Here is a 27245-nt window from a genome sequence, read left to right on the forward strand (position 1 = left end):
GAAGGTCACATGGAGAGCAAGAGGGAAAGCATCAGCAAAAGATTGTCATGTCTGAAAATGACTGCTGGCACATACAGAATTCCAGAGAGCCATTCCAGGACTGTTTGGGGAAGACCTAGGTGTGGCATCTGTCACCAAAATGGCAGCCAGGGTTGGTTGTGATAAATTTCTGCTTTTTTTGCTCAGTTTAAGAGAAGGCCCTTCCTAACTCCAACAGAATCATCCTCCACTTGTGGCAGACAGAAATTGCCAGAAGTCTAGACAGGCTTCTGGATAATATGTAATAGGAAAGAAGTTACCTTCTTGGTAGTTGATTCCTGAAATTCTCACAATAGGGCACACAACTAATGATAGCTATGAGCACTCCAGACTCATGCCAGGGGTCTTCCTAACTGTATCATGCAAAAATTTGACCTGCAGATTTGGCCAGTATTAACCAGAGCTTCATATAATATTTATATATGCTTTGATACACAGGTTCTAGTTATTTATGGTAGTGTTTATAAATGCCAACCTAGATTTGACACTCACCTGTGCTAATTACTAGCTGTGTGACCTAGGCGAACCACCAGGATGCAGGTTCCATGAAGATGGGGCTTTTTAACCTCATTTTTTCTAAGGATACATCATTGGGGAACAACAACAACAAAAAGATTAAAATCAGACCAAAAGCAAAAGCCAAAAGAATTTTTCTTGGTTTCATTTGCTTTAACTTCTGCATCTTTGACATGGGAATAATCATAGTATTTACCTCATAGATTTTTAAGTGTTAAGTGAAATAATGGATGTAATGCACTCTGCACATTGCATAGGAATAGTAAACATTGCAAATGTTTGTTGAGGAAATACCAGTGTAATGCTTTTCAGCAGAGTATTGATAATAATAAGATAACTCTCTAATCACTTAAAATGTTTTTACAACAAAACGGTGCTTTCTCAGGCTACCTAAGAGTCAATTATCTTAATTGAGCATCTGATCCCAAACATGGGCTGAAAACTTCAAGCACCATATCTCTACTAATGGCTCGATATTGTATCTACATTTTTGATTCACCTATGTCAGTATCTTTCCTTTGAAAACTCCTCCCCTTTCATTCTGAGCTCAGTCCAGGAAAGAATAAAATCACCATGGTGACAAGAACAACCCCCTCTTTGGAGTGTATTCAAGTTTATGGTGAGCTTTCCTTGAATGCTGCTGTGTCTTGCCTTTAAATTGTCTCTTGGAGTCACTTCAAGGTCAGAGGAATTTCTTTATCACTTAAGGTCTCCTTCAAGGATATGAAAGAGCAATTTGGAGTTCATGATCTGGAATTGATAAATTTTATAATAAATAATTATATCATATTTGAGTCAGGCAAATTATTTACTAGGACCTTTATGTTGAAGAAGTTGTAGATGATGTTATGACTAAGAGCCTCATACAATAAAAATGCATGTGTAATACTTTTTGTCCTCTAGAATATCTGATCAAGACATTCATTAAATGAGTATCACTTATCTAGAAAGTTGCCATACATAATATATAATATCGGTCTGGGTTCTGACAGTGACACAAATTTGGGTCTTTCTGTTTTGTATTAAATATAATGCTACCTTGAATTATACTATGAAATAAGTGCTATTTCAATGCTGGGTCCAGCTTAGTCAGGAAACAGAAGCTGAGACAAAAATTAAGGTAAGTGTCATTGATTAAGAGCTTTAGAGTGTAGGGAAGTTTTGAGTCTGGAATATCCCATCAAGAGTTGTGGGAATCAAATGAGATCTACATTTAAATCCTTATCAGAGCTGGCCCATGATATTTTGTGGTCTCTATTTGTTAGCTATTAAGTTCCAGAATTTATTATTGCTATTGTTGTTGTCATTGAATTTCAACATTTGGTCCAAAAAAATATCTACATTTTGGGAACAGTCTCAATCTATTTCATATACATAAGCGCTGAAATGGCTCTCTGAAGCAATCTCACCACTCAGAGCATATGCATAGGGGGAGGCAAAATCCTGGATGTCATAGAGATACACTTTCAAAATATGACTCAGGACAGGCAGAGGGGTTTTGCTTGACAAAGTCGTAGTGGCAGTTGGAAGTTACCACTGTACAAAGAATTTGGCAAAGTGTGATATGGCATCTTTTATTACAAAATATCTGTAACATTATTCTCCCCCTACAATAAGTCACTACCATTTCTTATACCTGAATTAGGAAGCACACCAAAAGCAGAATTATCCTATAAATGGCTAATTTCACATGTCCTTATCTAAATTGATGATCCTTAGTATGTGATTTATGTAAAGAGGAAGCTCTAGAAGGATAGACTAGAGCCCTGAGGTAACTTTCCTGAAAGAATTTCCCTTGACAGCCGTAACTTGGAACACACATGCACAGTAGAGTACAGAATCGTTTCATGAATCATCCTACTTTGAGTTTGGTTAAAATAGCAATGTCACTATGTAGAAGCATAATCTTTTTGCTCTCCATTACCCTATTGACATATTTTTCCACCCCACTGCTGTTAATCCATGAAGACTCCTGATGATTAAAACTGACTTGGTACTTTAAGCAAACTCAGTGGTCAGTAACATTTCCTCTCCTGAAGCCCCTTATACATCATGCCAAGAGTAACAACTATGTGTGCTTTCAGCTCCTGAATTGATTTAATATCTCAATTTGTGCTACTGATGTTTCAGTGGTGGATCTCCAAAACACTTCTACAGTGACACTGCTGACCTCACTGAAGGTTAAATAGCTATTAAATTTTGAATTAATTCACTTTTTCTCTCTATGTCAATCCTATCAAAGTTCTTAGAGTCACACAAATGTAAAATGAACTTGGTCAAAGACCCTCAATGGATAGGATTTACTCATTCACTCAGAAGATCCTTACTGGGTACCTGTTGGTGTCCCAAGCATCTGGTTAAGCACTGAGGACACAAGTAAAAGGGACTCAGAAACAGCTGTTGTCTTCTAGGAGCTTCGATTCCTAATGTGGAAAACCTGAATAAAATTGGCTATTCCAAAAAGATTCCTTGAACTTAAGTCACAAAGAAAAGTGGTCCCTTATAGCTCTCACCTGAGTGCTATGGTTTGGAGACAAGATTCCCTAATGATATAGCCTACAGAAAGTGTTGCCTCATGGACCCATGTTTTCAGCACACCATAGTGAAATGAGAAAAATGAGAGCTTTACTAACCTTCAGTCTCACTCATTCTCTATGTAAACCCTCCATTCTGATGACAGTGGTTCCTCCCTGGAGTTTGCTCACTCCATTTGTTTGCCAGCTTCCTATGGTGTAGTATTTTCCAATCCTATTTCCATCATTACCTTCCCCATGGCCACCAGCTCATACCATTGTCATTATTTCTTAGTATTTTTATCTAAATGAAATTTTGTTTCTTAAGCACACTCTTTTAAAACTCAATTATAAAAACCTTAAATATAAAAAAATTATTTGCTATGATTAGAAGCTAGCTGTAGACATAAATTTAATGTTTAAAATGTTCCTAATTTCAAAGTAGATACTACTGGCTAATGAAAGCTGAGTCCCAATCTGCTATCTTTTTTCTAGAACAGAGAAATTAGCAAGTGTAAGCAAGTGGTTAATGTCAGCAAGGACACAAACTGGAGACTTTCTCCTTGGAGTAATGGTTGTATCAGAGAAAGGTGAAATGGGAGCAACATCTCACTATTTTGTTTCACTGTTCTACTAGCTATTGAAATGTCCTCTTGTACTACTGGTGATACTTATTTTGGTTTTTTGGTGACAAAGCTACAGTAAAAACATTAATAATGATGATAACATTACTGTTGCTGCTGCTAATAATAATCACTTAAAAAGTAGTCACGTACTTACTGTATCCCTGTTTTAAGCACTTCTACACATAATGAATTGACTCTTCTAAGAGCCCGTGAAGAAAGCGCTTTTACATGTGGGATCCTGTAGCCCTGTAAAATTTAGTAACTTGCTGAAGCTCACAGAACTGTCACATTTAAAACAGTCATTGATCCAACCTCAGCTCTAAGTCAAACCAACCTTGTTCCCAGCACCACCAAATACTTTGCATCCCTGGGTAAGCCATTGTAACACCATTTTGCACAGAATAAACCAACAGTTTGAAAGGTGACAACCGAACATCATATGTCTGGCATTAGGCCTCACTGAGGAGGAGGAAGTGGAGGGGGAGGAAAAGAGAGGGGCAGGAAGAGAGTGGTATTTGAATCCTTCTGCCATTACTCATTAGCTATTTAACCTTGGGAAGGTTGTTTAGTATCTCTGAGTCTTACTTTTCTTCATCTGTAGAATGAGATGATATCAGCTCCTGGATAACACTGTGGTAAATGTTTTGAAGTGGCTACAGTGAAAATCTAGCACAGTAGTTGGTATGAAATAGGCCCTCAATAAGCAGTCCTTGTTATTATTCTGTAGTGTGCTTATCAAATCCCTAGCCATTATTCACGGCTCATTCTGTGCCATCCATTCTCTGATGCTTTCCCTTATGCGTTCTGCCCACAATGACAACTACAATGATAACTCTTTCCTCTGAATTTCATATCACTTATTTCATTTTTTTAAAGAACCAACTTGTTTCTTCCAAAGTAATTGAAGCTTTTAGAAAACAAGACTTACGAACTTCTTTTCACCACATATTATTTCATACCTTGTACTTCCCTAAAAGGTAGGCCAAAAAAATTTAGTAATTTTTTAAAATTAATAATTATATGAAATGAGAAATGTTTCATCAACAGAATCTAAAAAGGTAATCTAAGTGGTAGTGGAAAAAAATATAGTGTCTTTTGTTTTCTGACGATATTTTTTTTTCCCCTTCATGTTGGCTGTTCGTAGTACTTGATATAAATAGCACCACCTTCTGCTGGAGGATATTAAATCCTCATAAACAAGAAGATATTCACATTTTTGGTAAGAATTAGATGATAAGAACTTTGGTAAGAACTTTGATAGGATTGACGTAGAGAGAAAAAGTGAATTAATTCAAAATTTAATAGCTATTTAACCTTCAGTGAGGTCAGCAGTGTCACCTAACATCCAAGACAAGCATCTCCAACTGGAGATGAAGTATCACATTCTAATATCTGCTTAGTTGTTTTTTCCTTATTTATTTTCTAATTATAAAAGTAACAAAATTATGTTAGGAAGTTAGAAAAATACAGAAAAAAAATACAAATGATCTGCTGTTTCTTTTCCCAGAAACAGCCACTATTAACATTTCCTCTTATGTCCCTCTCACCTTTTTCTTAATGTTCTTTGGTACATTTAAAAAGTATACTAGGATCAAGCTATATATACTTTTTAAAAATACATTATTTCCATATTCTTACATGTTCTTTAAAAAAGATTAATTTTTCAGGGCTACAGAATATTTCAGCATTTTGATGTCATTAGTTAAACCCTTATTGGTAGACAACTGTTTTAAAATTGCCCTTGTTTTAAATGACTCATTAAATAATATCCTTCCAAATATACTTTTCTGTCCAATGATAATTCTCAGTATAAAATGTTTAATGTGTAAAAAGACATTCAAAACTTATAAGCCTCTTAAGATCCTCAGCACTATTCACTCCCATAAGTCAGTGATTAGTGACCTCCTCCCCAACACCACACACTTGCCAATACCAAGGACAATGAGTTTTAAAAATCTTTTATACCTTGCCTAGAAGACAAATGTTGGTATCATATACATTATGGACTTTTAAAAACATGCTGCTTAATCATGAACAGACAATATCAATGCTCTAGACATTCTATCTTCTGCTCAGCGTACAAAAACTCCAAATCAAAAACACTGCATTTATGGAAGATAACCAGTGAGAAATTAATTACATAAGGACATAAGACCGACGTGGCTCTAATGCTGTGGCAACTGACATAAGCAAACCAAAACCTAAGCCTATAAATGCTCAGGTGACAAAATCAAAATGCTAAGGACAACTAATCACCAACAGCGGATAAGGCTTTAAGCTATAGCCAATCAATAATTTCCTTACTTTGCTTCCACCTTTTCTCTATGAAAGTCTCTGCCCGAGCTCCAGCTGGTAGAGTGCTCCTAACCACTTCTGCTTGGGCGCTGCCCAGTACAAGCTGATTTTTACACAAACTCATAAAGTTTTTAATAGGCCTCAGTTTATCTTTCAACAGTTCTGATGTCACAACAGGGAACCAAAGGAGACCCCGACAGTCCCCAGGAGCAGCGAGCAACAAGGCATAGCTACCCGCTCAGCCCATTGAGCTTGCTTTTTTCTCACTGCTCTGGCAGCTGCAGAGATGATGAGAATGTCCCTCTTGGATTCTAGATCTGCAGCTTCTGCACTAGGAGCTTTCAGACTTCATTCGTATATTTCTTCCCCCTACCCCTACTCGTGCCACTAGTTCCAAAAATCAGAGTGGACCAGGTCCAACTTAGAAACCCCATGGATCTCAGGTCTGACTGACCTCGGAGTTGGACTGGGTCTGAATTAAGCTGGTCTAGGGGGAGCATTAGGGCTCAGGTGAATACAATTGTGTTTCAAAGTTGAACCAGTAGGTAACCTTATCAAAAATAATCTTGAATACAGTGGCCACGGTAGAGAACTTTTAACTATCTTAGATAAGTTTATCCATTTATGAGGTACCCTTGGGAAAAAGGGGTCACAGCTTCGTACTCACTATAAAGGACCAAGGGAAAATTATTTTTTCCTCCTCTATAGTTTCTGATGACCAAGACAAGAACTCATTGGGACACCCCGATTCTCTCTGAAACCTGAAGATGGCATTCTAGGAAAATAGGCAGAAGCCTGCAAAGGGTAAGAATAAATAACAAATTTAGCTCTCCCAGATTTCTATTGTGGCACCTGGTAGAGAGAAAGTAAAATCTCATGTCCGTTCCTTTCCAAATTCAGATTGGCAGGAAAATATAATGATTATCAATCCTTTCCTACCCAGAAACAGCCACTGCCTTGTCTAATTTTGTGTCCTAAGAACTTGGTTTGTCAACCATGAGGTTGGAGGCTGGGATGGTTCTAAAAATATGGCTAGAAAAAGATTGGGTTGCACTACAAATGGGGCTGGAGTCCTACCAAGTGTTGCCAGATCTCAGGGGAATTAAGTATTTCTTTGGTTATCTTTGGGAGTGGCTCTGGATCTTGGTGAACAGGGGAAAGGATGGGACTTTAGGCAGGGAAGGAATAGGAGCTCCAACTAGGCTCTGCAAGTATTTCAGGTGTGCAGACACTAAGACAAAACAAAGACAGATGAAGAAAATTTAGACCACCCTGTCTCAATTACTAGGGTTAAAAATGTTTTTCTAATAATTACATTGTAACCACAGAAAATAAAAATAACCACAAACTAATCAGGCCTCAAAGGAAAAGTTCACCATAAAAATTCATAAAGATTAACCAGACTCAGCAAAACATATCTATAGAACATAGATGTCACAGAAACAAAAAACTCGCACACAATGTATAAGCGTCACATCTAGTTCTAAGCCACTGATCTAACCACAGGCAAGTTTCCTGGTAAAGTCCTAACAAAAGGCCGGAGATGAAAAGCTCTCATTGGCAACCTAGTTAGGGCCCCTCGCTCCTGAGAGCTTTTTCTATATCCTTGCTTTGGTCACTCTGTTTTATCTGTAAAATTCATTCTTAGACTCCATGAGACAAGAACCCTGCTCTCCTGCTTCATTGGGAGGGTAGTTATCTTTTGCACCTTCTTTGAAGATCCTTCTTGCATCCGTCGGATTGTTCAATAATGTCAGGAACACTTACTGTTGGTCCTGGCTAACACCTAACAAGACATTTGAAAGGATTTTTTTAAGTAGCTCTATAATCAGAAGTTGACTAAATTAGAAGCTGATATCAGAGCCTTATAGGAACTTTTTTTTAAGGCCTTCTCCCCAAAGCTAACTCAAAAGTATGTACCCAGAGGAAACGGAAAACATTCTGAAGCCATTGTGGAAGGATTTACAAACTATTCTAAAGACTGTAGCTCTAAATCTAGAATATAGGAATCTTTGGATTGTAATCTTAGTTGAAGATCTTCTCCCTGATATGAAGAAGCAAATTAAGGATAATGTAGTTAGATGGCTGGGTCATCTTCTGGATATCATTCAGGTTGCAACCCAATTCTCTGAGGACTTAAAAAATGTACTTGTCTTACAAATTGAGTCTTTTTAAGAACAGAAACATGGTTATAGAAACAATTCAAACACCACCTATCTTTTTGCCAATCCCCAAACCTCCCCTCTTCATCTCAAAAGGCTTTCACATACTGTGAATGATCTAGATTTAAGAAACAAAGACTTTCTTGGAAAAATTTACATACTTTCTTGGTGCCTTTGAGATATTCTTTGAGTATTCAGGGCTCTTCCCTAGGAACCCAGAGCCATCTCTTAATATGCAAACTTCAAGGAGATCATTGATGGAAAGGAAAGGAAAGAGAAGAAAAGGAAAAGAGAGAGGAGAAAGCTATATGGAAATTAGGTGATTAAAACTTTTTAAGTCTTTCCACAAATATTAGTAAAAGCTTTTAGCCACCTGAGCAGGTAACTCTAACTCATTCTATCTGAGAGAACATAATTTGGATCCAACTGTTCTTTTCTAAACTAATGAGCTTTCCATTATCACACTTGTCTTATTGCTAAAATTTTAAAATGAAAGCTCAAAGATCCCTAAATGTGTCTGCATATTACATATGTATGTTTGATTTAGGTAGGCTATACATAAATATGTTATAGATTTGTGATATTTTTCCACCTCCAGATCATATTACCAAAATCGATTTGTAAAGAAAAACATTTATATGTATCAAGTATATTCTCATAAATATAGAAACTAATCCAAATGATTTCCAAATCATGTAATCTAGTATAAAATTTGGTAAATAAAAGCTAATTTAAGTTTATTGGTTTAATTAAAACAAGCATGTCATTAGAGTTATCAGCACTAAATATAATACTTTTATTCTACCCAGATTTATTAAAAGTCAATTTCATGTTGTCTGTTAAAGGATTCATCAGGCAATAAGAGATATAAGAGAGATAAGAGGTAAGATGATGATTAGACATTTAACATATCATGGAATTTTCAAAATCTAACCATAATTCTTAGGAAAATATGTAACATAAAAGTTTTTAAATATACTTTTCAGTAATATTTATGCTTATGGTAAGTCTACTTAAAAATAGTTTTCAAAATTTTTTTGGTAACTGAAAACCTTAAAAGTATACTGGGATAAGTTAATAATTGGATGTTCATTGATATCTAGATTATTCCCAAATAAGATAAAATATTGAAACATTAATTCCCGAACATAGTTGAAACATTAATTACCGAACATAGGTTTATCCAATTTTGGCTTACTTTATTTGTAATCCCATTATCCAGATTCTGGCAGTTTTACAGTCATGCACAAGCAGTGAAAAATTTGAGTTGCCTAGTACACGTTCCTAGCTGAGATGTAATAATGAGACACTCTGCCTTCTTATTTCAGTGTTTATATTACAAGCAAGTCCTTTCATTGTCTATACAGTGCCACATTTTATACATTTTTGTGCTTTTTCTTGCTGATTTTGCTGTTTTAAATGACTCCCAAGTGCTGTCTAGTGATCCCAAGTGCAAGAAGGTTCTTATGTGCCTTAACAGAGAAAATACACGTGCTAGATAAACTTTGGTCAGGCAGGAGTTATGGTGCTGTCTGCCAGGAGTCCAATGTTAATGAATCAACAACATATATTAAATAAGATGTTCTTAAACAGAAACACACGTAAAACAAGGTTACATATTGATCTGTTGATTGGTTGATGAAAACATTGGGACTGAGGCTTGCATTTATCTAATCTTGTATTTCCCCTTGGGGCAATGGTTCAGTATTTGCTAATTCAGTGTTCCCAGCAACTTGATAGAACATGACTACCCCAAGTAAGGAGAATCAACTGTTATATTTATTTCCCTATGTTCTCGATAGTTTATTCCTTGTATGACTGTGCTCTATGTTCTTACATTCTTTATTAAGATGCTGACATTTGTACCTCATTTAATATGGACATATATAGGGTATGCAGGTATACAATACACAGACAGACCTACACAAACACAAGCAAATATCCATTCAAATATCTTAGCTATAATATTTTGGCTTATTTATAATGTATATTATTTATGATGATATTTAATTTATATTAAATTGACATTTTAGCAAGATATTTTTATCTGTTGGCTTTTCAGTCAAATTGGACTCATCATGGACTTATTTTCCTTATATAGGTATACCTCATTTTATTCTGCTTCATTTTATTGTACCTCACAGATACCACCTTTTTATGAATTGAAGGGCTGTTGCAACCCTGCATTTAACAAGTCTACTGTTGCCATTTTTTCAATAAAATTTGCTCATTTTGTTTCTCTCAAATTGTGGTAATTCTTGACATATTTCAAGCTTTTTTTTTTTTTAAAGATTTTATTTACTTATTCATGAGAGACATAGAGAGAGGGGCAGAGACATAGGCAGAGGGAAAAGCAGGCTCCATGCAGGAGCCTGATGTGGGACTCGGTCCCTAGACTCCAGGATCATGCCCTGGGCCAAAGGCAGGCACTAAACTGTTGAGCCACCCAGGGATCCCTGCTTTTACTTTATTATTTTATGTGAATTGTTGCAGTCTCATATAGAACTTCAGTGGATGAGAATCTGCTTCCTGTGGAGGAGCAAAGAAACTCATTTCTTCAGATAGAATCTACTTCTGGTGAAGATGCTGTGAAGATTGTTGAAATGATAATAAAGCATTTATAATATTATATAAACTTAGTTGATAAAGCAGTGGTAAGGTTAGGTTTGAGAGAATTGACTCTAATTTTGAAAGAAGTTCTGTAGATAATATGCAACGTGAAACACAGAAATTGTTTGGGAAAGGAAGAGTCAGTGCAGCAAAAATTATTGTCTTATTTCAAGAAATTGCCAGCCACCCAACCTTGCCAGCCACCACCCTGATTAGTCAGGACATATCAACATCGAGGCAAGACCTTCCCCCAGCAAAAGGATTATGACTCACTGAAGGCTCAGATAATGGTTAGCATTTTTCAGCAATAAAGTATTTTTAAATTCAGGTATGTACATTGTTTTTATTTGGACAGTATGCTATTGCACATTTAATAGACCAATAATGTCAGTACCTCATTAAAATGCTTGATTTTACCCAAATTCTGTTCTATTCGTTCACTGTGTTTGCATAGTTCTAATGATACAACAAACCTCTATAGACTATGTTTCTTATTTTTATAACTGTTTTATAATAAACTAAGCCTTTCAAAGATATTCCCACTCAATTTTCCAAATAACCTACTCAAAAATTTAAATAGCATTTTATAATTACTTTTCATATTCTGTGTTACAAATAACTCATTGATTTATGAACTCAGGGATTTGAAAACCAAAATCTACATCCAGTGATAGTTGGCAAACATCGATAAGCACATTATTCACACTTCAGCATAAGTGACAACAGGAGTTTAAAAAAAAATCCATAATTTAAAAATTCGTATAATTAATTTACTAGATCATAGCTTATCATCATATCATATTCTTCATAATAAAACTTACTAGGCTTTCTCTAGAATCATCCATATTTTGCTTGTTCAAAATATTTCAGTTAATGGATCAGTATCTGGAAGAATAGATTGGACTAAAAAATATGCTTTTTCTCTGTCTTAGTTGTGCAGACTTGAGCAAGATATGTAACCTCCTGGAACCTCAGCTTTCAGGATTGTTTTTTTTTTTTTTTTAATGTTTTCTCTTTTTATACATCTAATAGAAATTTTTTTTTTTTTTTTAATTCATGAGAGACACAGAGAGAGAGAGGCAGAGACACAGGCAGAGGGAGAAGCAGGCTCCATGCAGGGACCCCGATTGTGGGACTCCATCCCAGGTCTCCAGGATCACGCCCTGGGCCGAAGGTGGTGCTAAACCGCTGAGCCACCCAGGGATCCCCAGCTTTCAGGATTAAAGAGAACTTTGTTTTTATGTTAAATAAAATGATTTACATTATGGAAAAAAATGTTTATATGTAGCACACAGCATGTATTTAATAACTGTTTCTTTCTACTTTTTATCCTTTCATAATTGTTATATTAACACACCACATATACATCATATATTAGTTCTATTTTAGAAGTTCTATTTTAGACTTTAAATCTCCAAGGAAATATTTTGTGAAATATATAATGGTGCATGACTTTATATGAGAGAATTTGGAATACTTAACGAAAACCTGTTGTAAATCTCTCGACGTTAAGAGGCAAGTCAGGCATGTAGTAGGCATGTAAGAAAAAAATTCTCAAAATGCTCTCATCTTAAAGGTTAGATGTTGAGTATTAAAAGGTGTTTCTATGCTGGCCAAAAAGGAAAAGGAAAAAAAAAAAAAGAGCTCAGTGTAATACTTTCAATATGGTGCTAATAGTTCCAGTTCTTACATAGAAGTGAATTTTAAATTAGAGGGGGAAGAAAAGTGTTAATCTTATTTTTTAAGAGACTAGGTCACTTATATATTCAGTACATACTGATTCTTACAAACTCTTTAAATGAGAAGGAGAGTGAAAAATGTCAAGTTGTATTCCACTGATAGGGAATTAAATCCACACATCACCCACTGCAGGCTGTGTTGCTGAAAACACAGCCTTCATGTAGATCTGTCAATTTTCCCAAAATTTCTACCTAAAGTTGGGTTTCATTTTAATACTATCAAAAATTGAAAAAACATTTGTTCTATTTGGCACTTATCAATGGCGATCTTTTGAAGTATCAGGGATTTTTCTATTGTTTTTAAGTTTCTTTTTCTTTTATTTTCATATCTTAAATGGTGAAAAATAGCCCCTCCCCCCAATACTTCAGTGAGGACAGAACTGCATCTTAAATTTCATCCTAGTCAGATTGAAAGCAGATGTGACCATCCTAGAACTATGAGAATCTACATTTAAATTTAATGTTTTCTATTACTTCAAGAGAGTATAAACCACTTTATACGCTCATTCTAGCTAAGCAAAAGTAGTTGCATAGAAATGTTTAAGGTACTGATCCACTAATTGAAATATTTTGAACAAGCAAAAGTATGGGGTGATTCTAGTGAAAGCCTGGGTTTTATTATGAATATGTTATGAGCTATGATCTAGTAAATTACATAAATTATAATAAATATATTTATTGCCTCTTATGAGCAAAGAGAGTGGCATTTAAAACTTCACGCATAAGCCTAAGTGAAAAGAAAAAGAACCAGAGATGGTATGGACAGGAACTAAAACCTTGGGCAAACACTAATTTATGCTGATAAAGCCTATTGTCTAATAAAGGCACTGTCATTTATTCTATAAGGGCTGAAAATGACACTTTCAATTGAACAGCAGAGGGCAAAAGCCTTGCAGAGTTCTTTTCAAAACAGGTAGGTATTTCTTGGGAACAGGTTCCATAGAATGTAAAATACAATGCCAAACACAGTGAAGAACTTCTGAAAGTTGACAGCAGTTTTCTGCAAGCCCAGCCCAGCTTCCCTGAGTGTCTTGTTATTTAGCCAAAATTCAAAATATTTGTGGTTGCAATAGTAAATTATCTTAACTAAATGATGGCAAAACCTAATGAGAGGATGGAGAAAACTCAATGAGTTTTCAGGCCAGCATGTTAGGCAAATCACTGACATTCTAAAATTTGCTTTGGTTATCAAGGTGGTTCCTCATACCATGTAGCCATTTCTCTCTCTTCCCACCTCAACACAACACTCCTCATTTTCCTCTACCCATTTTCCTGACTACAATGTATCAAAGAACCATCTTTTCCAGGAAGCTGAATCAGAGAATTAAAATAGAGAGAAGATTAGGGTGATTAGCTACAAAGAGAAAAACAGCAGGTGATCATTGAATCTAAAGCTACAGGAAAAGCCCCTAGGGATCTGAAACAGGGGACTCATTCTTTAAGGGAGGCTCAGTTTTTCCAGGTCCTGCCCCACCTAAGCTACCTCCTCTTCCTCTGCAGTATTCTGATCTATTACCTGCTCTGGGAGAGGACAAATTGATTAGCATAGGATATGTCAGAGTCTTAGGTCTGTGTCACTATACACCCTCCCATTTTTTCCAAAATTGACAACTCTGCATTTATAGTATAATGGATTTCCTAAGCACTCAGTGATAGCTCTTTAAGAACCAAAACAATGATGGACCCAAGCTTCCCAGAAAGAAAGTGGTGCCAGGGGATATTTCTAGGAGAGGATAGCACCTGACTTCTGTGCTAGCATCCTTGAAGTCAGAGGTGTGCTGTAATAAACTTGAGCCTTCCTTACACAACCTAGTTTGGATCTGACCTCCAAGACATGAGGAACATCTATGCTTCAGAGAAAGTGAAAGTGTGCTGAGCATTATCCCATTGAGTGCCTTTTTCAGTATCCAAGGACAATATAATTCAAACAGAATTCACTACTACCCTAATAGAAAATTCTCCCAGCTCAGACTACATACCCAAGAGAACATGGGGACAGCAAGAAAAAATGTGGAACACCAGCCACAGTGGAAAGGTAGTTTTCAAACAAGTTGCATGGACTTCAGTTTCTTTACCAGCAAAAGGGAGCCAGAACTGCTGATGACATTCATTTATCTCCGACTACAAGTCCAAGTGCCAGGTTAAGTACCTAATTGCATCATCTACTTCTCCCACAGCCTCATGAGATTCCCATCCAGGCATTACATTATCTGTTTCATAAGTACTTTCTAAACTGACTGTTCCAGGCAGGCTGTTTACTGCATAATGCATACCTCCTTCATGAAAGTATTCACATCAACACTCTTGCCCTTAAACCCATTCTCACTCCCCTTGCCACTGCCTCACTTTCATAGGAAAAAAACAAAAAGTAAAACAAACCACACACAAAACTTCTGCTAGAAATGAAGAAAAAAAAAAAAAAAGATTTAATCCAGATGCCTGTTCCTTTTATCCATCTAACCACTTCTAAGTCTCTACCATCCCTCCTCTCATACCCTATCCTTGGTCCTAATATCTCCATATGTACTGAAATTACTACAATTATTCTATAACTGAGGTTTTAGCTAAGTCAGATGATCCCTCTCCAAATTAGAATTGCAAAATATATTATTAATTGTCCCCATAGGGTCCTTTAATTGTCTCACCCCCCAAAGTGCACCATCCTGGTAAGATGTAACCTATAAAAATATAAAAAGAAGATCTGAAAAGCACAAGACTTGGGAAAAATGGATGCAGAGGTTCAAGAAAAAGGCTTAGGAAAACCTTTGATATATGGTGCTAGATGCTGTAGAAATATATTGAGGATGCCAGTTCAGGGGCAATAAAAACAGAGAGGATTTTATTAGAAACATCAGAAAGGCTTGCCAGTTTCCTTTTTGCTTGTCTTACAACATGCATAGATTAGCAACATTAAACAGATCAAGGGGGGAGGAGGGGGGTAAGGTTATTATTATTTTTTTTTAATCTAAAATGTTTTACACATTACAGTGGAATGCTATGTGGTCCACCTAACCACAACCTTTACCTTTTATTTCCATGCACACAGAGCAAATCTGAAGTGTGATAACCAAATTATTTGTAGAGGCCAAGGGATAAGGAGAGGGTGCCAGGGGGAACACACCTAGGTAGAGAAGAGGCAGATGCATGACCAGAGAATTGTAGTCATTCAGTTGGGTTGGGAGAGAAAGACAATAGCAGATTTCTGAGAGAGAAAATGACAGTACAAATTACTTGTGTCCATAAGGAAAAAAAAAAAGAAAAAGAAAAGAAGCCAGTTTTCCTGCACAGAGCTGGAAAAGCCCTATTTTGTGCTCTGTATCAAAGCACTTTGGTCAACAATACAAACAACATGAGGCAGAGCAAAACACAAAATTGTAGCAAAGATTCCACTCACCAAAGGGTGGATCTTCAGTGTGCAATTCAGCTGGCTTTACAGGAGTGCTCCACAGCAAAGCCAAGAGATGAAGCAAGCCCCAGTCGGCTTAGGCAATAAAAAGCGGGATGTAACTGTTAAAAAAAAGAAAATAGATAAGATTCAAATGAGCGCATAAAACAAAAAAAAAAGAATAAAAATGCAAATAAATACCATATATCTTCAAAATGTAGGAAAGTTGGAATTAAGAGCTAAATAAGCTAAATTGTACACCTTACCCTTTAGAATATCTTTCAATAGAGAAATGTAAAATATGGTATAAAACATATTAATTAAATCAGTCATTTTGACTATGGCACACCATTATCGTTAAGACACCAAATTACCACAATACTGTTCCCATTTGTTATCCTTCAACTGTGATGCTGTTTGTAATCTATTTTTTTAAATTTTTTTTTTTAATTTATTTATGATAGTCACACAGAGAGAGAGAGAGGCAGAGACACAGGCAGAGGGAGAAGCAGGCTCCATACAGGGAGTCTGATGTGGGACTCGATCCTGGGTCTCCAGGATCGCGCCCTGGGCCAAAGGCAGGCGCCAAACCACTGCACCACCCAGGGATCCCCTGTTTGTAATCTAAACACTGAAATACACAGTATTAGAATGGAAGAACAGTTTAAGCCCATCTTTCTAGCTATACATGGATTTTAAGCTTGCTCTTCACATTTCCAAATGATTTATTTCATCTTCAAATTTACAGTTTGCTCATCCATACAATTTAAGCATGATTTTGCCAACTTTAAAATTCAAATTCTTGCTAATTAGTACCATGGTCAATAGAACACAGGAGTAGTATTATATACCAGGAAAGTCCCCGACTCCAATACAACTTGCTTTGGGCAAATAACCTAAGCTTTCTTTATCTAAAATGGGGATATAATAACCCCTATTTCACAGAAATGTTATGATGATTAAGCATAAAAATCCATCAAAAGCACTTAGTACAGTGCCTGGCACATAGTATCCCTTCAATACACTTCACATGTCACCATTGTCATTATTGTTACCAACACTAAAATGCTATATACCTGGAATGTCATCAACGGAGATTTTGAGCTCACCTCCTAATGATTAACTCTTTTGAAAAATACAAACATCTCCCCACACACACCAAAAATGTCCACATAATTAAACAAATCCACACTTAGATGTTTGTTCCTTATTACATTCCCTTTTCCCCTGGCCAGGAGAACTAGGACAGTGAGGGAGGCAAAGCATGATTTCGTAGGTTCACAAAGGGATTGTGTTAGTGCAAAAAAGAGAGGGGTCAACAAAGAAGGAATGATTGCAATTGAAAACAAATAGCTTTAATCACAGAGGTTTTTGCTCAAGTCATTCTCATCTTGGATATTAAATGTACGTCTCCACGTGTAGGACAAAGGAGCCCTTCCTCAACCAGCATTTCTAAAGCAGGGTGTGAGATCCTCTGGTGAGCTGGAGCCTCAATCTCCAGCACCCGTATAAGGCCACAGGCGGATAACACATTCCTGGATACCCTCCTCACAAGTAAAAGCAACATTTTCAAACTGATGACTCTATCTTCCTAAACACTCTGAAAGGCCTTTCTGCCCTCCTCAAAGACTCCTGGAAATGTGGAACAAATATTAGGTGCTAGCATCCTGATATTGCAGACAGTAGGAGGACTTGTCACAATGCAGTGGAGAGTATGGAATTTAAATCACAGCAGACCTGAGTTTGAATTGTGACTCTCTCACTAATAAGTACAACCTCATACAAAGTTCCTCAGACCCCCTGAGTCTCAGTCTTCTCATCTATAAAATGGGAGCAGAGACAAACCACCTATTAAATTGAGTAATAAGGAAAGAATGTTTCTGGCATACAGTAGGCATACAACTAACATTAATCACAATTTCTGCTTTCCTTGTTGCTGCTATCTTGCTTATTATGGTAGCTTGATAATCTGATTATAAGGGAATGAAACAGAATTATCTAATCAAGACTGCATGTCTTTAAAAGACAAACTGACAAGACCAGACAGAATGATAAGACCTATGTCAACTTGCTTTGTTTTAATTTTTTTTTGAAGTTTTCAATTTGGCAATCAGAGCCCAGAAAAGCAATATGGTTCTTTGATTTCTTCCTGAGAAACTGTACAGCCTTTATTGTCTTTGTATCGCACAACTTTGGCACCTAATTATATCCTACCTTGTAATAATTAGGTGTCCTTATAATCAAGTCTGTTTACGACACGTGCAGTTCTGATCCTTTAATCTCTACTGAATATTAGTTTTTAATGCTGTAAAAAGCCACAATTTAACAATTTTATTACTACATAAAATTGCAAGAATATTTTGAAGAAGATTCACCAACAAGTTGGATCTAACATTTTCTTTTATAATTAGAAGTAGCACAAAATCATACAAGGAAGCTTCAATAGTAGAAGCCCAGGCAGTTTCTATGCCTTTCCACTGACTTGCTGTGTTATCTTAGGCTAGTCACTGATCTTCATTTTTGGACCTGTAAAGGAGCCTGCACTTGAGTCAGATACTTGTCTCAGCTAGACCACAAAGGTCTTTTTTTTTTTTTTTAATATTTTACTTATTACTCATGAGAGACACAGAGAGAGTGGCAGAGACACAGGCAGTGAGAAGAAGCAGACTCCATGCAGGGAGCCTGATGCGGGACTCGATCCCAGGTCTCCAGGATCACACCCTGAACTGAAGGCAAGCGCTAAACCGCTGAGCCATCCGGGCTGCCCTAGACCACAACGGTCTTAGAATTCTGTAATAACAAGACTATAATAAGACAACTGTAATTTTCAGGCAACAAATCTGGTACTTGCTTTGTTATTTTATATTGTGTTGATTATAAATTGAAAAGCCTGCTGATGGAATGAATGTAAAATAAAAACAGGTATGGTCAGTTTACACAGTATATTTGATACAATGTAATGATCCACTCTCCAGGCTCCAAAGCCTAGCAAAGAAAAACACTGAATGGCCACATGGTCCAAGACAAGCTTTAATCGTCTATGTTCCTTAGAATCTTGAATAAAATAAGGATAATAACAATATCTAACTCAGAGAGTTATTATAAAGACTACATACATAATTCACTTAATGAGTGGCACATACATTTATGTTAGCTATTATTGTTTATTTTTATTAGTAAAATAGAATTACGTCAAAATACTGATTTCTGAAGGATGAAACTCACTCCCTATTTTGTTATATGCATTATGGATATTCGTCAAATGGATAAATGGAAGTGATTTTTTGATCAATGTGTGTCACTCATTAAATATTCAGTAACAAATGAGGCATGCTTTAAAGCATACATTTATTGCCAGTGTTACTATTTATTAGGTTTTCATCTACATTAAGAGAGATCAGATAAAACATATATTGATTGAACTTAAATGCATTATTAAATTATAATAAAACTAACAAACCCAGACTTGAATTTTTTCTGAAATATACATTTCTGGCATATTTTACACATGAGAGTAACACATGAGACTACATGAGACCTATATTTATATAACTATAATGAGACCTATATTTTCAAATATTCTTTTGAGTATCATTGTAAAAAAAATTATATAGTTAAATAAAAATAGAGTAAAAGCCACTCAGAAGCACATGAGCCAGTGATAGCTGCTGCTTACATTTTGATGGACATCCTTCTAGATATCTCTCTATAAATAAATTCACCTGAAATAGACAAAATTATGCACAAATAGGACAATGCCAGCCGCCTCTTTTTATTCCAAACCTTCTTCCATAATAGAAATGCATTTTCTAGATTATTGATGGCAGTTAATCTGGGCCCACTTTTGATTCAATCAAATTATTTTAACCTTTCATTTAAGGTTTATCAAAAATTTGAGATATTAAATATCTGATTCAAGAATATTATAAAATGACCTATTTAAATTAATATTATTGACATCTGAGGAATAACTTAGGAAGGTCTCAATTTGCATTTTTTAAATGTGTTTTTCTATCATTAAACATACGAATCAGAAAAATTAAGCAAATACCAGACTGCATATTTTACACAATAGGAAGTGCAACAAAATGAAGTGATATAGACAAACCTATAAAAAGCCAGACAATAGGAATAAAACTTGCAAGATGTTGTTATTTTCATTCAAACTACCAGCTCCATTAATGGAAATTAAGTTTATAGGCTTAAAAGAAATATTAACAATTTTCCCTTTAGATATAAAGAGAATGATGTTACAGTGTAAGGAATGGGAGATTAGTAAATGCAAATTAATTGACTTCTTTCTAATGAATAAAAATAAAGATTTCAGAGACATAAAAATATGAGTTTCATTCCACAAAACAGAAAATAAAATGATGAATTAGAATGAATGACTTTCAGAATACTCAAGTCATTTTGCATTCTACTATTCATGTAACTGTTTAGGAACTGTAGCCTTCTTCAAAGAAATATCCTAAGTCCAAATAAAATATCTCTCTGTTTCTTAACAAGGACATTTGATAATGAGGCATTTAGATCAGCAATAAAATGATTTTATAACATAGAAAATGATTCATTGACCTGGATATACAAAAACCAGTCAGCTAGTATCACTTATTTATTTGACTAATATCTGAGTGGTGCCCATATATTAGAAACTACTTCAAGCCCTAGGTTTAATAGTGTCCAACAGAGGAGCCACCAGCCATATGGCCATGGGCTATTGAGCACTTAAAAAGTGGATAGTCTGCAATGTATAAATGTGAAACACATATGATTTCACAGATTTAAACTATCTAAACTATCTCAATCATATTTTTATATTGGGCACCCACTGAAAAACGCTATTTGATATATTGAGTTAAATTAAATAGATTAAGAAAATTAAGTTCACCAGCTTCTTTTTACTACTTTTAAAGTGCCTACTAGCAAATTTCAAGTTACATGTGTGGTTTGCATTATATTTCTTTAAAAATATATATTTATTTATTTGACGGGGTCAGGGGGAGAGCACAAGCAGAGGGAGAGGGAGAAGCAGACTCTCCAAAGAGCAGGGAACCCAACACAGGGCTTGAACCCAGGGCCTCAGGATCATGACCTGAGCCAGAGGCAGACACTTAATCAACTGAGCCACCCAGGCACCCCTGCATTATATTTCTATTGGACAGAACTTCTCCAGATGATAAAAATGTTTAATGAGGAAACAGGTCTTTGTATTCACGTTTGTGTGCTTGGAGTCAGGCACAAATGCCATTCAAGGACTCCTGTCAGATGCTGAGGAAGGTGCATTATAAGGAGCATGCCAACCTCTGAAATTTTGCCATCTAGCAGTATGCATCAAAAAGACGGGAAAAGGTACATAATCACAAAGCCATTATATATGCTAACCTAAAATATAACACTGCTTTATGTCAAGAAATCTCTCTAATAAAGTTATGGTTGTTCAATACATCTCATTTCTTTTATCACAAGGGGAGCATTAAGCTGATCTGCTGTTCAGCACCTACTGCTGGGATTGTGGATGTGCTTCTCAGGCATCAGGAGGGGGACGAGGAGCTAATATTTTATTTGCTTTTAATGGCAAATTTGTACAGTGGATCAAGAGAGCGGCCTCATCACAAATGCTATTTGAAATTCACTGATATCCCCAAGCTAGCTAAGTTGGATCTTAGGAGGGAGCCAGGAGAAAACATTTCAAAACATCCAGAGGTCCCCAAAGCCTCCCTAAGGATCTGAAGGCCCACTGTGGTTGTGACAAAGAGATTACAGAACTGTCAAATATATGGTAGAGATTAATTAACAGAGTATTATCTTTGGTGGCTCTGACCAACAGTACAAAGAAATTATCAGGAGCCAAATAATTACAAACCAGGTATGCTTAGAACAAATTTAAAATAGCTTATCTTTATTTTTACAGTATGTTTTATTCCCTCCAAAGCCATTTCAGGCTAAAGAAGTCTTCTTAACTATATGGAATCTTTGAATTTTCACTCTTTAGGATAACATTTCAATTAATTTAAGTCATTTTATCTCTCACATAGAGATTTCCACAATTATCTGTCAAACTCAGGCATAATTTTGCTCAAAATAAATGGTTTCTATCATAAAGATGCACTAAAACAATCAAAACACAATCATATTCTCAATATTAGAATGCAGGATTTGTGGTACAAAGCTTATGTTCAAAGGTTTTAAAGAAAGGAAACATAATTTATAGAAGTTTAAAAAGATACTCCATGTAATACCAATTCATTAAGTAATTTTGAAAGGGTCAAATCTTATTTTGCTTAAGGGTTATCTGATACAGAAATTACTGGAGTTTTATAAAATATGCACTCTGTCCCTGCTCATTTTCTGAATGAATAAATATGAGGCCAATTTTATACAGAATCACTTCAACTTGAACTAATAATAATTGTGTATTACAGCCTAGCATGTTTCAAAGGGATATGTATAAAAAGGAAGGCAAAAGAAAACATTAAATCAGCCACTAATTATAATTAATTCATGGACAGTTGAGGTTTATTGGCTTTGGCTAAAGTATGTAACAGTACTCATATGGAAGTCCAGTGTCCAAGCTAAAAAGCACCGGGTCATATAAGGACTGTTTTTATTTGCTGAATAGATTTAAGATACAATAGACTGTTTTTGAAGATAAAATGATATAAGCAGAAACTTGCAGATCTCACCAGAAACTGTGAATCTCTTACTGATTATTTCCTTTATTTTCAGGAATGTACATGGGTCCTTTTGAGAAATTTTTAATCATTAAGAAAAATTAAAACTTGCTGAAAGACATTGCATGGGATTTCATTTACACTGAATCATTCTGGGGCACTAGATTTGCACTGAAACATATAAAGAGATTCGTAAAATTAGCATCATCTCTTTTTAATTATGGAGAGATGGAGAACTAACCCATGGAATAAGAATGATTTTGAAATCATAAAAAGAATCTGACCTTTGTGTATGGTAGCCCTCTCTTAACTGATATCCCACCTACTCAGCTGGTTTTGTGATACAGTAATTATCATATTTGACCTCTGTCCATGAGCAAACTATTTAATTGTTCATATCAACTATAGCCCACAATACTTTCCAATATGCCTATTCATCATATTTACTACCTGCTATGGGGACAGCTGAACCTCTCCTCCTCACTCATGGCTCTACATCCTCACCATCCAGGGAGAGTTATTCAAGTGAGCATATAAACAAGTGGTAAGTGAGCCAACCATCTAAAGTTTTATATCAAGGCACCTGGGTGGCTCATTTGGTTAAGTGTCTGCCTTCAGCTCAGGTCATGATCCCAGGGTCCTGGGATTGAGCCCCGTGTTGGGCTCCCTGCTCATCAGGGAGTCTGCTTCTCCCTCTCTCTCTGCCCCTACCCCTGTTCCTGTGAGCTCTCTTACTCTCATTCTATCTCAAATAAGTAAATAAAACCTTAAAAAAAAAAAAAAAAAAAAACCTTTATATCAACAGTCCAGAGCATGATCCAGAACACTGAATAACCACAGTATACAAATCATAGCATTACGTCAAAAGCTATAAAACTATAAAAGAAACTAAAGAAAAAAGCTTAGGGCATTAGGGAATAAGGAATTTGGTTGCCAAATACATAGACATTGACCTGACCAGTGCTGGTCTATGAGAAATTTTCACAGTAAAGACAAGGAATTTTTTTGCAGGAAAAAAAAAAAAAAAACATCAACAGAATCAATATAGCTATCCCATCTGCATAGAAAAACTTTTGAAGCACTTTTAAATTTACTTTATCAGCACTCAGTTTGAAATGATCAATATGCTAAAACTCATAATTGATTCATATATTTGCATCAAGAATAACTGCCATTGGACTTCTATTTACCATCACATTATCAACCATCATTATTTTTTATTTGTAGTAGGCTGAAAATAGTGAAATTGTATTTCTTTAAAAAATAATTCATGCTTCTCTCCTTCATTCACACTACTTAGAGGTGTGTACATATGCATATGTGTGCACACACATATTTTCTGCCTCACACATACACATCAACTCAATACAGGTCACTAAAATTGGAAGGGATTTATTCTATGTTCAGCACTTCAGAATAAGAGGGTGGAAAAGGAGGTAGAGAAAGGAGGAAATAACATGTGTTTGCAGTATTTTGAAAATTAAAGATCCCATATACCAAATGCCATACAGAAATAATTATACTTTTTGATTTCCTAAAAGTACAATCATTAAACAGATGAAGCTATTAGAATATTAAAATAAAAGGTTGTTCTAAATTTTTAAATACAAGTAATGCTTGTTTTAATCATACTGCTGTCAGATCTAATGCCATCAATAAAAATTAAGGATGCACATTCACAATCAATTTCAGAGGTAAAAGACTCATTGTATTAGATGCTAGTAGAAGTAATGCCACTCTTGCAAAAGAAGAAATAAAAACAAACTGGTTATTTCCCATGTTAGTCTCACCAACATGAACTGTGCCCTTTAAAATATAATTTTTCCACTAAGTGTAAATATAACCCCTCTCTAAACAAGCAATCAGCATGATTACTATATTAAAAAGCATATATTTCCACAAAATCATTATATTAAGTAGCAAACAAATGTCTTTTTCCCTTTCGTTACCCTCCCCCTAATTAATTAAAGATTGGCACAGTCTAAGAACTAAATTTATTTTCAATTAAAAAAAGAAGTCCGTATGTCATGATAATTTTTTGTTACTATTTCTAATGTGCAAAACAAAGGTTTGCTGTTAGCATTGAACATAGTAATCAAAACAAATCCTTTAATTTTCAATAACTGTAAGGATATTTGAAGAGTTGTTCTCCTAGCAAGGTACTACCTCAATGGTTAATCCTATTAAGAACTGAGCCATGCACTGCGACTAAATCCTCTGGGGAATTTGAGGAATCAAAGGCTTACTGCACACTTAGAAGGCAAGGACTTTTGTAAAGGGCTCTATTATATGAGGAACAAAAGAATACCACTTGTGTACTTAAATATCATCTGCTTTTCCTTCCAAAATACTCCATTTTTAAGTAAAGATATGTGATTTAAATGTATTTAGAGTTTAGCTTTTGGCACCACTCTCGTTTCTGAGTAGAAGTGCCATCTGCGGGCCCCATGGCTCACGCATAATGATATGCTTACAAGCTGCTTCCCTTTTCTGCACAATGTACCCTTTTCACTTTAACATACATTTTCCATAAATTTTTGAATAACAAATTGGGCTGTGGAAGTTTGTTGAAACGGGACAAGGGAAATGCCCGTAGGCTAGAAAGCGGCGATTTTACTAAAGAAATTGGCGCAGTGGAAAATATCTACCCCACCTGCCCCCACCCCCAACACCTATCTTGAGCTGTGATCCTTTAAAATTGCAAATTAAAAACTTCTCCCCTCAATATATTAGGTCTGTACATTAACTTGGGCAAAGAGCCCACATGCCTGCCATCCATTACACCTGCTGGGTGACAAACAGATGAGAGTCATCATGCAGACTCCCAACGTTTGATCTCCTGATATCGCCAGATGTCCCCCATTTACATTCAAACATAACCACAGTCATTAATGCAACTAGCCCGGCTGGCATCTAATAGGGGGGAAAAATGGAATTCTAATCTCAAATCCTAACTATCTAAAGCTTTCAGGATGTGAACATATATACTATTAAGTGTGTTTCCATGAGTCTAACTTTCTGGCTATTAAGAGAACTGAGCTCATCGTAGGACTGGAAACTGGTACAGATGGACAGATTCCGCACATATTTCAAGAGAAGACCTGCATCTTGCCCCATTTGGCTTCTGAACTTTTAACTTAAACAACAAAATTTACCTTCCTGTTATCTGCTATATCCTTAAATACAGTAAGAATAATCTTGCTTGTTGGGTGCAATTCAAATACCCCACATAGGGAAAACTCGTAAACAGACAGCAGAAGTCAAAGAAGCCATGGAAAGAGTAAATCTTAATTTCTTCCTTGCCTCCCTCCCTAGTCTAACAGCACTCATGAAACTGCTTACTGATAAGAGTCAACTGGAGAACTTAAAACAAAAGATCGTATGCACAGGTATCAGTCCACAGCCCCTGGATGAGTCTCCAAGGATGAGACCCAGGAATTTTAAAATGCCCGTATTAATTCTCTTGAAATCAATCCTAGACCTTGAGCATATCCTGGCAGTATATTCAGGAACTATTCATGAGAACATGACTTAACAGCTTGACTTTTTGAGACTTTCTTTTCCATTCTTTGTTTTACACAGAAAATATTTGTAGTGCGTCTACTCTGTGCCTGGCACTGGGCATTTGGTATTCACAGACTCCGTAAGACACCAGGATTTATCTCAGCAGAGTCAATACATGGCTCTAGGTACAGAGAGAAGTCTGCCTAATATTATGAGAGCAGAGAGATTCTTACATACAAACTAAAAGAAATGAAAAAACCCAGAGACGCTTTCCAGAATTTTACAAGGGGTCTACCAACTGGACACTTCAAGAAGGTCTGGGAAGGAAGAAACCACTAGACCTCCTACAAAATATATCAGTATCTATGCCCAGGAGGGGCTCTGACTTGTTTAGGGGAAGAAGGTTGAATTTAAGCATCAAGGAGGAAGCTGGGAAGCCTGCAGCATCTTACTGCATTCCTTCCTCTATTTACACTAGAATCAGTTTAGACCTTCTTCCTTCTTCTAGCTCCCTCTACCACTGTAATGAAAATATTCTCCTCAGTGAGAGTGTCATTGAGCAGCTGCCCTGGACCCTCATCACTCTTCCCCTCTCCCCATTCCATCTTCCTCATCTCACTGCTGGGTGAAATTACTGTGTTCATGTGTGTTTCTGTCTCTTATCTGTCTCCCTTGCCTATTATTCACCTGTTCCCAGGACCTAGAGCCACACCTGGCATGAAATGAGTATCCAAGTACATGTTGAATGAATAAATTAGTGAACAAAAATAGTTTTTCTTAAAATTTCTCGCTTCCTTCTATCACCCAACATGGATATTTTTCACTGTATGTTCTTGGATTTATATTATTAGTGATTGTTTTCATTTGAAACCCAACCTGACTCTCTTCTAAGATTATTGTGGTCTATATGCTATCTCACTTTATTCACTGAGGATGCTTACACTTGGACTCAGTCAGCAACAATCCATTTTGATGCAAGCCCAATATATCTTCAGCCCATCTCTCCTGTAATTTATAAAATATCCTATTGCCCCTCAGCAGGGACAGAATTCCAAATCTTATTCAAATCTTCCACTATATACTCAAGAAGAACAACAACAACAAAATCCCCTCAAAGGAAAAAGTGCTAGAGGAATTTCTGTCTCGAGGTCAAGTCTAAGAGGATAAACACAGGCCATCTAC

The 27245-nt window shown here is 36.0% G+C and overlaps 1 protein-coding gene across 7 annotated transcripts in view; it reads right to left on the reverse strand.

Moving 5' to 3' along the window:
- The window catches only part of LOC119863952 (teneurin-2-like), a 664488-nt gene that overhangs the window by 261874 nt on the left and 375369 nt on the right, over positions 1-27245 (reverse strand). For all 7 annotated transcript variants that reach the window (XR_005358241.1, XR_005358240.1, XM_038534817.1 and 4 more), the window contains one exon: positions 15895-16007. The gene's annotated coding sequence lies outside the window, so the exon portion shown is untranslated. The remainder of the gene's footprint in view (positions 1-15894; positions 16008-27245) is intronic.

The sequence above is a fragment of the Canis lupus genome, chromosome 4, assembly GCF_011100685.1.
Source record: "Canis lupus familiaris isolate Mischka breed German Shepherd chromosome 4, alternate assembly UU_Cfam_GSD_1.0, whole genome shotgun sequence".
NCBI classification, from domain to species: Eukaryota; Metazoa; Chordata; class Mammalia; order Carnivora; family Canidae; genus Canis; species Canis lupus.